The following is an 11,732-nucleotide window of genomic DNA, read 5'->3' on the forward strand; positions in this document are numbered from 1 at the left end:
AAGTAAGTATAGTGGAACTAAGTTTTTGTTGCTTTAGGAATCAGCAAATTAGATTATATTCAGTTGTGATTGTTCTTGAAACAAAAAGATCAATTGGTTAGCATATATGTCAGTTGGCAAAATGAACAGAAATTCCTACAGAAATTCAACAAATATAAGAACTAAACTTCACTGTTTATTTTAGAAGCCAACACTTTATTCTTAGGCATTTCATTCTATTTTAGTACATTCATTATAACACAGTATGTACACATGAAAATAATTTAAATACAGCATATTTAGCTCTAGTAAGACATGCATTTAGAAACAGGATAATAGTGCACATCTGAACATAAAACTATTAGACTGTTTGCTTCCATTTTTTCCTCTGGGTCCTTATTTTCTGTGAAATTACACAATATTTCTCAAAATCTACTGTCACTATCTATATTTTTTAAATGTTCATTTTTTTCAAAGAGGTACAAAAATACCTAAAATATACATGGAATCTTCCAAATGCTAGGTTGACAGTGACAAGGAATATCGTGTCAATGTGTCAAAGCAATAGTAACTCAGTCATAGCCCTGAGGCTGCAGAAATTTTGCCGAGACTTCAGGATTCATTAGGAAACTGGATAAGACAGAGTCTGAATGTTAAAAATATCAGTGAATGCTATATAATTTGAAATATCTTAAAAATTATTTCCTTGAAATCTCCTGTCTTTAAAATGTGTGGTTTACCTACTGAGTAACCAGTTTTATTAAAATACATATTCTTCCACTCAAATTTTAGTTATATTATTTGTCAGTATTGTACAATTACTGTAATTGCAGACTATTATCTCTACCACCTGATGTGTGTCAGTACTAAGCATTTAACTTCTTTCATTTGATGCCTATTCTCTTAATTGGGATAGTAAAATTGTGTTCCTGTGAGATATCATTTTCCATTTTTAAAATAATTGTTACACAGAATGTCTTCTTTGTCTTATAGAATCACAATGGAGTATTACTCAGCCATTAAAAAGAATACATTTGAATCAGTTCTAATGAGGTGGATGAAACTGGAGCCGATTATACAGAGTGAAGTAAGCCAGAAAGAAAAACGCCAATACAGTATACTAACACATATATATGGAATTTAGAAAGATTGTAATGATAACCCTGTATGTGAGACAGCAAAAGAGACACAGATGTATAGAACAGTCTTTTGGACTCTGTGGGAGAGGGAGAGGGTGGGATGATTTTGGAGAATGTCATTGAAACATGTATAATATCATATAAGAAACGAATCGCCAGTCTAGGTTCAATGCAGGATACAGGATGCTCGGGGCTGGTGCACTGGGATGACCCAGAGAGATGGTATGGGGAGCGAGGTGGGAGGGGGGGTTCAGGATTGGGAACATGTGTACACCCGTGGCAGATTCATGTTGATGTATGGCAAAACCAATACAATATTGTAAAGTAAAAAAATAAATAAATAAAATAAAATCTGAAAAAAAAAATTTTTTTTTCTACATAAACTTTGTTGTTTTTCAATTATTTTTTTTGTATCCAAGTAATAACTTATATATAATTTTTATGGCAAGACTTTCTTATATCATGTCACATAATGATGGTTAACTCAGACACCATTTTTTGTTCCTGTAGTTAGGGTGAATGTGTCTAGTATTTCCAGTCATTATTATTCACATAGTTTGTCTAATATATCAAGATTTCTTACTTCTTTAAGAATTAATGGGTTAATGCTTCTAGCACCAAGAGATTTCCCATATCCAGCTTTACTAAAGGATAATAATTTTCCTGAATGTAAAAAAAAGATAGAATTAATATCTTAGTATAGTATACATTAGTGTATGTTATACTATATATATAGTGTGTATGTTAGTATACATTAGTATACATTATTAAGATATATAGTATCTTAGTATACATTAGTATCCTAATTATGTCTCAGTGTGCTCTCTATGTGGATTCAATTTTAACATGAAGAGACCGTTATACTCTTTATTCTATTTTAGTTGGTGTCTCCTTTGCCTGACACTTTATATTTCAATCTAAATCATTAATTTTTATCTGTCATGTAGGTAGCCATTCAGCATTCTTTTTTGTTTATCCTATAAAGCAGTAAATGGTTTATGTAACTTTATCTCCCCAAGTATTTTTTTTCAAATAGAAGAGTAGTTGACTTGTATATTCACTTCAGGTATATAGCATAGTGACTTTTTATTTTCATAGATTATACTCCACATAAAGTAATTTTAAAACATTGCCTCTGTTCCCTATGCTACATGCTTGTATCTTGTTTATTTTGTATCTAGTAGTTTTTAACCTCTTCATCCACTGCCCCTGTCTCACCCTTTTCCCTCTCCTTTTCCCCACAGGTAATCACTAGTTTATTCTTTGTATCTTTAAGTCTGTTTTGTTTTGCTATATTTATTTGTTTTAGCTTTTAGATTTCACATATAAATAAAAACATACAGTATTTGTCTTTCTTTGTCTGACTTTGCTAAGCATAATACTCTCCAGGTTTGTCCCTGTTGTAAATTGCAAAATTTCATTCTTTTTCATGGCTGAGTAATATTCCATTGTACCTATCTACCTATATAAATATACACCACATCTTCTTTATCCATTCATCTATTGATTCATACTTCCATAGGTTGCTTCTACATCTTGGCAAGTGAAACATGTATAATATCGTATATGAAGCGAATTGCCAGTCCAGGTTCAATGCATGATACTAGATGCTTGGGGCTGGTACACTGAGACGATCCAGAGGGATGGTACGGGGAGGAAGGGGGGAGGGGGGGTTCAGGATGGGGAACACGTGTATACCTGTGGCGGATTCATGTTGATGTATGGCAAAACCAATACAATATTGTAAAGTAATTAACCTCCAATTAAAATAAATAAATTTATATTAAAAAAAAGAAAATAATGCTGCTATGAAAATTGGAGGGTTTTACCTTTTGTCAGCTGCCTTCTTGGTCCTTACTGATATGATAATGTTCAAATAAATTATTATTTTATTATATTATGTTATTATATTAGTATTTTCCCTGGATGAGTTAGCATTTTATTTTTTCCCTCCTTTACTCTGCTAAATACTTCTTTATTAGGTACATTAAAAATAATTTGCCAGCAGTACATCTCAGATGACCATATTATATTTGTATATGTGTTCATGAGACTGATCTATGATTTTTAAATTTGCTCTTCTGAGCGGGTGTGAATCAGGGGGATGTATAATGTTATTGTACATGGAAACTGTACATGGTACTTTTTTCTCATACTTTTATGATTAATTTTATTATGAAATTTTTGGACCCAGATTTTTTTGTGGATACCATTGATCACATCGTTATAAAAGTCAAAGAAAGTATAAAATACTGCATCCTCTATACCACATGTACTGCCTTTGAATTTTAATATATTCATTTGCTTGATGATAAGGTAATAGCTATTTAAAAGCACAAACTTAGATATTAAAAGGACTTGGGTTTCTATCAAAATGGGAATTTTATGATCCTGGTTAAGTTAGCTAACTACTTTAAACTATTTCTTCATATGTAAAAGGGAAATGGTAAATTTCAATTTTTTGGAGTTGGGATTATGCTTGTAAAGGTTTTAGAACATAAAACAGTAATACCAGTAATTATAAATATTGTTAATTGATATGTAGGTAGCATATTTGTCCAGCATTCAAACTTTGGATGCTTTATTTTTCAAACTTTAAATGTGAACATTTTTTTAATTAAAGATTGTTTTTGCAAGATACGCATGTATTCTTCCATACTGTTGTCAGGTGATTGAGTGTGAAGTTAAATTAATTCAATCCTTCTTATATATGAAGTATTAAATTTCTGTTTTGTGTGCTTTTATATTTCAAACCTTATGATATTTTGGTTGTTTGCTTTCCTTGCACCTAAATTATGGGACAAGGAAGATGTTTATGGTAGTGATGGACGAATATTTCCCAGTGGCCTTTCTATTACCGACTCTTCTTTTGTTTGCCCTTTACTTTTCCCTTATGCAGATTTTATTAACATTTATTTTATGCTAATTTTATACCAATTTATTTAACACATCAATAGGTTCTACACTCAAACCTGATTCAAATTTTTAAAATTTTCGAAGAATTAAAAATTTATTTTATGTCTAACAATTTGAACATGATAGAACTGAATTATTTATTTTCTAATGCCACTTGGGGTAGTGTATAACTATGCTTATGCAAGGACTTCCGTTGTGGCTCAGCTGGTAAAGAATCTGTCTGCAATGCAGGAGACCTGGGTTCAACTCCTGGGAAGATCCCCTAGAGGAGGGAAAGGCTACCCGCTCCAGTATTCTGGCCTGGAGATTTCCATGGACTGTATCATCCATGGGGTCGCAGAGTTGGACACGACTGAGTGACTTTCATTTCACTTCATGCTTATGCAAATACTAAATAGTTGGATGAAAATGATAATCAACTAACCTTAGGAATGGCAATATGCTAGGTTTAGTATAACTGATACTTCAAGATTGCAAATATAAATTAGCCTATCATAGATGGAGGTGCTTAGATTTTTATAAGAACATAATGTCCTTTTCTTTATGCCATTCCTTATATTAGTTTTAGTTTTATATTCTATCTTTGACCTGTCAGTGCACTGACAATGTGTATGTCTTTATCTCTATGCATTTAATTATTTATCATAGAGAGCAATGTAGAGCATTATACTTTATGCACAGATTACACAATTAGATAGCTTTAAAAATGTTTATCTTGATTAAAATGTTGGAAGCGAATAATCCTATCTCCGTTAGAAGTCCATGCACTGTGGTTATTGGTACTTTGTGAAAATGAAATCAACAGAAAGAAGAGCTAAGTGTTGGTGAGATCAATGAAATTTTGGAGTTCTTATTATGGTGTAGTAATTTTAGTTATCTTGAGGGCATGAGTTAAGCATTGTAATTATTGTAATTGAATGGTCATATTTTTAGGCTCTGTCTATTTGTTTGTCTTCCTACATACCAAGACCAAGGGAGCATTCACAAATATGTTAAAAGAGTAGAGGAGCACTTCTGCCAAAAGCTTTATGTGCATAATTGCTTCTCTACTGTATATTCTTATAGTACTTTAAATCCTATTAAACTCGATCTGAAAAACACCTTTTATATCTATGATGCATGGAAACACAAGGTCTACTATTTGATTTTTCTTATATTAAACATCAATATCATTATTTTTGGTAATGTAGAACTAAGTTGATATGCCATGCTATGCCAAGCCATGCTAAGTCATTTTAGTCATTTCCTCCTCCAGGGGATCTTCCCAACCTAGGGAGCGAACCTTGATCTCTTATGTATCATGCATTGGCAGATGGGTTCTTTACCACTGTGCCACCTGGGAAGTCCCAAATTGGTATAATATATGTAGATTTCAATGAATATATCATCTAACCAGAGAGTTGCATATAAAATCCCATGGCCCTGTCTTTTAATGTGATAGATTTACCACCTCCCTAGGAGATCCAACCAGTCCACTCTGAAGGAGATCAGCCCTGGGATTTCTTTGGAAGGAATGATGCTAAAGCTGAAACTCCAGGACTTTGGCCACCTCATGCAAAGAGTTGACTCACTGAAAAAGACTCTGATGCTAGGAGGGATTGGGGGCAGAAGGAGAAGGGGACGACAGAGGATGAGATGGCTGGATGGCATCACTGACTCGATGGACGTGAGTCTGAGTGAACTCCGGAAGTTGGTGATGGACAGAGAGGCCTGGCGTGCTGTGATTCATGGGGTTGCAAAGAGTTGGACATGACTGAGCGACTGAACTGAGCTGAACTGAACTAGGCCCTCCTCTTTTTGGACGATACTTTTTAAAATTTTAAATGCTTTGTCTTGACAGGAGCCATGTTCTAACAAAGGATGGAACAGAAAAATGGAAATTCTTTCACTGGGTTTATCCTACTGGGCTTCTCTGACAGACCTCAACTGGAGCAAGTTCTCTTCGTGGTTCTTTTGATTGCCTACATCTTCACTTTGCTGAGAAACATAGCCGTCATTCCATTGTCCTACTTGGACCCACGTCTTCACACCCCTATATACTTTTTCCTTTCTAACCTGAGCTTTCTGGATCTGTGCTACACCACCAGCATTGTTCCCCCGTTCCTGATTAATCTCAGTGGAGCAGACAAATCCATCTCCTTTGGTGGCTATGTAGCTCAGTTCTTCATTGATCTGGAATTGGGATGCACAGAATGCTTTCTCTTAGTATTCTTGGCATTTAACTGCTGTGCAGCTGTTTGCACGCCCCTTCACTACACAGTAATCATGCACCTCCGTCTGTGTGCCTGATGGCTTCTGCTTCATGGATCACTGGTTTTGCCAACTCCTTGTTGCAGACAGTGTATATCTTCCTTATACCACTTTTTGGGAGAAATAAATTAGACCACTTTGTGAGATCCCTTCTTTTCTCAAACTTGGCTGTGTTGACACCACTATGAATGTGTATGTGACCTTCTTTGGCAGTGTCATCATTCTTGCCTTAATCATGTTCTCCTATGGTCGGATTGTCAGGGCGGTCTTAAGAATAAAGTCCACTTTATTCTTAAGAGAAATAGGGTTGGCACATGTGGATCCCACCTCATGGTGGTCTCCCTGCTCTTTGGCACAGCCATCTATGTATATTGTCAGCCCAGCAGAAGTGACTCCCAGGATCAGAACAAGTTCATGTCTCTTTTCTACACTGTCCTTATCCCCATGACCAACCCCCTCATATGTACACTAAGGAACAGGGATGTGAAGGGAGGATGAAGAAGGTACTTTGGAAGGACTCTGACTCCAGATGATGGCTGAGAAGGACAGTTTAATGGAAGCAATTGAACCTCAGAGCTCTTTAGATGTATGTGTGTGTCCCCCATGAGTCATCTGAAATTTCCTCTGATAACTCTGAGGGAATTCCTTTATTTCAGTATGGTGCATCAGTGATCAGTTATACCCAACTCTTCGACCTCATGAGTTGTAGGACGCTAGGTTCCTCTGTTCATGAAATTTCCCAGAAAAGAATACTGGGGTGGGTTACCATTTCCTTCTCTAGGGTATCTTGCCGACCCAGGGATTGAGCCCACGTCTCCTGCATGGGCAGGTGGATTCTTTATCACTGAACCACCAGGGAAGCCCTTTTTCATTTCATTCTTTTAAAAAAATGAGTGCTCCAAACCTGGTTAATGGATTCATTCCAACCTCCAGAGATGATGATTCACTGTTCCTGGAGCATTTACATTAAAAAAAATTTTTTTGTAAGCAATTTGAATTAATACAGAATATTTCACCCCAAAATATACCTAAAGAACATATAAAATATTTTGAGCTGAAAGCAACTAAGCAGTAAATGTTGGAAAAACTCACCATTTTCTGCCTAAAGCAGTACACATTCTTCTTTTCATATAGACTCTTATCAACCCAGAGATGGCACCAGAGGAATCTACAAACAAACCTTGTTAAACTAACCCTTATTCCTGTTAAGGAAGATAAGTACTACCTAGCTATAGTTGGGCCACCTCTAGTCCACACCCCTTTGTCTTGTCAATTCTTCACAAATATATTGGTTCTTTGTCTCAAAGGAGCTTAGTGGTTTGCCCTTCTTGGGATTTTCATTCTCTTGTGAAAGCTCCCATGAACATGTAAAAGTTCAATAAGATTTGTATGCTTTTCTCCTGTTTATCTGTCTTTGTCAGTTTAATTTTCAGACCCAGCCAGGACCCTAAGATGGTGGAGGAAAATTTTTTCTTTCCCTACAGGCTGCACTGGCTTTTATTATTTGCAACCATATTTGGGAACATTATCCCATTTCTACTTGCAAAGAGACATGTAAGAACATACTATGAAGTACAACAAAAATAAAAGCATGAAACCATTATAAAAATAAAAAACAAAATCAATATAAAAATAAAAGCAAGAAACCAGTAAAAGCACTGTAAGGAATACTAATATTTTAGTATTTTCTGACAATTGCTAAAGAGATATCACTTTTTTCTTGCATTTTGATTGTGGCTTTATTATAAAGTTCATGGGTTGAATGCATTAGCTTTTTCAGAGAAATAGGTGGATGCAGCTGTGAAAAAAAGTTTAGTCTCAAAGAAAAACTTTCTAACACCAATCCTGATAAAACCATCCAGAAATTAGGCCCAATTGTGATTTCACTAGTGTGGCAGCCATATTATGTAGCATCTATTTTGGAGAAGGCTGTAGACAGGAAGCACTGAGTGAAGGGTGTGATTCACTGCTGCCAGTGACAGCAGCAGTCACTAGCTGTAATAACTCCAGGTAGTATTTACATATAGTTTTGCATATAGCCTGAAAAATGCTGATGTGAGGCATGGGAGTTGGTCATTTTAACCTTCTTCCTTTTTAAAAATGACCTTTAAGAACATTATCATGTCTGAATAGTACATGACCTAAGTTCTATTTCATATTCTACACATCTCACTGACAGTAATTCAGCAAAATTTCGAATGGTAAAATATATTTAGATTACTGTCCTCATATCATTTTACAAATTCTTTGATTCAGGCATCAATTGGTCAGGGCCTTTGTATCTTACATCTAGCAAAGGCCCCATATATATTCTAAAAATATGAAAAATAGTCCCTTAGTTCCATGAATCCCCATGTTTTGCAGATGCTTGCTCAAATACATTTACCTGGAAAAAATTTAAAGAATAAATAGTGTACATATTAATTTTGAAAGATTCTGTTCACCTAAGCTTTACAAGCAGCCATCTCCCTATGAAATAAACTCTTAAACAATTCTGAATTCTGAATAATAAATATAAATATCTTAGAAAAATTTCATCTGACAGTCTAGCCCTTAGATAACTGATCAAGCTCAGTCTGTAGTGTAAAATACAACATGCTACATTTTGACTTGTACTTGGATTTAATAACATAAAAAATATATTATGGGCTTCCCTGGTGGCTCAGATGGTAAAGAATCTGCAATGCAGGAGACCAGGTTTGATCCCTGGGTTGAGAAGATCCCCTAGAGAAGGGAATGGCTACCCACTTCAGTATTCTTGCCCGGAGAATTCCATAGGCAGAGGAGCCTAGAGGGTTACAGTCCACAGGGTCTCAAAGATTCTATTCACCTAAGCTTCACAAACAACCATCTCCCTATGAAATAAACTCTTACAGTTCTGAAATCTGAATAATAAATATAAACACCTTAGAAAAAGATGCTTACTCCTTGGAAGAAAAGTTATGACCAACCTAGATAGCATATTGAAAAGCAGAGACATTACTTTGCCAACAAAGGTCCATCTAGTCAAGGCTATGGTTTTTCCAGTGGTCATGTATGGATGTGAGAGTTGGATGGTGAAGAAAGCTGAGCGCCGAAGAACTGATGCTTTTGAACTGTGGTGTTGGAGAAGACTCTTGAGAGTCCCTTGGACTGCAAGGAGATCCAGCCAGTCCATTCTGAAGGAGATCCACCCTGGGATTTCTTTGGAAGGAATGATGCTGAAGCTGAAACTCCAATACTTAGGCCACCTCATGAGAAGAGTTGACTCATTGGAAAAGACTCTGATGCTGGGAGGGATTGGGGGCAGGAGGAGAAGGGGACAACAGAGGATGAGATGGCTGGATGGCATCACTGACTCAATGGACGTGAGTCTGAGTGAACTCCGGAAGTTGGTGATGGACAGGGAGGCCTGGCGTGCTGCGATTCATGGGGTTGCAAAGAGTCGGACGCTACTCAGCTACTGAACTGAACTGAACTAGAAAAATTTAATCTGACATTCTAGCCCTTAGATCCCTGATCAAGTTCAGTTTGTAGTATACACTGCAACATGCTACATTTGGACTTGTACTTGGATTTAATAACATAAATAATATATTATATGTTAATGTGTTATTGCACACACATAAATATATATATACATATTTACAAAGCATGCATTACACATTCAGTCTCTCTCATTTTTTTTTTGTTTTCCACATGCAGTCTCTTGTAAGTCAACCTCTTAACTCTTTCTGAAGATGATTAGTAGAAGAATATGTTTCCTTTAGCTCTATATTACTTAGAAGTTATACCCTTACATATAATGCAATTTCTGTGATTTCTTAAATAAGTACAAAATACACACAAGTGAATGTTGGGCCATAGGTTATTGCTGCAAGTCACACTGAAAAGAAAAAACAGTTAACATGGGGGTGGTAGGTGTATGCTTTTGTTAGAATCTTACAACAGTAAAGTTCTCCATGGAACAAGTTGTTGTTCAGTTTCTAAGTCATGTCTGACTCTTTGTGATCCCATGGACTGCAGCATGCCAAGCTTCCCTGTCCTTCACTATCTGCTTGAGTCTGCTGAAAATCATGTCCAATGAGTCAGTGATGTCATCCAACCATCTCATCCTCTGTCACCCCCTTCTCCTTCTGCCTTCAATCTTTCCCAGCATCAGAGTCTTTTCCAAAGAGTCAGCTCTTCGCATCACGTGGTCAAAATATCAGAGCTTCAGTATCAGTCCTTCCAATGAATATTCAGGGTTGATTTCCTCTAGGAGTGACATGTTTGATCTCTTTGCTGTCCAGGGGACTCTCAAGAGTCTTCTCCAGCACCACAATTCAAAAGTATCAATTCTTCGGCTCCTCAGCCTTCTTCTTTCTTCTTTGTGGTTTAACTCTTACATCTGTACATGAATACTGGAAGAACCATACCTTTGACTATATGTGTCTTTGTCATCAAAGTGATGTCTCTGCTCTTTAGTCTACTGTCTAAGTTTGTCATAGCTTTTCTTCCAAGGAGCAAGCATATTTTAATTTTGTGGCTTCAGTCACCATCCGCAGTGGAACAAATTATACCTTCTATTGTCATAATAAACATACATAAATTTTTTGAAATCTTGAAGTGCCATTCTTTCAGGTCCTGAATTGAGCAATATAATAAGCAGAATAAATGTAGAAATTGAAGAAATTTAAAGTATTACCACATATCTTGGAAAGATGGCTGTATCACCAGTGGCATGATTTTTTTTCCTTTCCTGTCTCCTTTACTTCCTTCTTTTCCACTTCTTTTCTTCCTTCCTCCCCCCCTCCTTCTCATCCTTCTTCCATTTTTTCTTTTCACTTTTATTGAGGTGTAATTGATGTACAGTAACCTCACATATTTAAAGAGTATAATTTAATGTTTTGATATATGTATATGTTTTCATCAATGCCATTTAAAACGTTGAGGAAAGTCATTTGTATTACTAGTTTGCTGAGAATTTTTGTCAGGATCAGATGTTGAATATTATCAAATGTTTTTTTCTGCATCTATTCAGATGATCACATGGTTTTTCTTTTTTCAGTTTGTCAATATGGTGAAATACATTGATTGACTTTCAGGTCAGATAAGGCACATTCAGACTGGTGTAGACATAGACTACTTTGACTGATTTTCAACTGTTTAACTGGATTCTTGGGATAAGCCCCATCTGATTATATTTTCATTTATATATCAATTATTGGATTCTGTTTGTTAAAACTGCTTTGAATTTTTACATCAATGTTTATAAGGGATATTAATATGTAGTTTTTTTGGACAAATTATACATCTGTGTAACAATCACTTAGATCAAGATGTAGAGTGTTTGCTGCTGCTAAATTGCTTCAGTCATGTCCGACTCTGTGCGACCCCATAGACGGCAGTCCACTAGGCTCTGCCGTCACTGGGACTCTCCAGGCAAAAACATTGAAGTGGGCTTATATTACTGTAAAAAATTCCTTC

At 35.9% G+C, this 11,732-nt stretch overlaps 1 protein-coding gene and 1 pseudogene across 1 annotated transcript in view; both read left to right on the plus strand.

The window, feature by feature from the left end:
* Nucleotides 1-11,732, plus strand: part of LOC138069278 (zinc finger protein 184-like) — a 1,142,341-nt gene that overhangs the window by 734,682 nt on the left and 395,927 nt on the right. The gene's annotated exons all lie outside the window — the stretch shown is intronic.
* LOC138069306 (putative olfactory receptor 2B8) lies at nucleotides 5,895-6,817 on the plus strand (annotated as a pseudogene).

This window comes from Capricornis sumatraensis, chromosome 22 (genome assembly GCF_032405125.1).
Source record: "Capricornis sumatraensis isolate serow.1 chromosome 22, serow.2, whole genome shotgun sequence".
Lineage (NCBI taxonomy): Eukaryota > Metazoa > Chordata > Mammalia > Artiodactyla > Bovidae > Capricornis > Capricornis sumatraensis.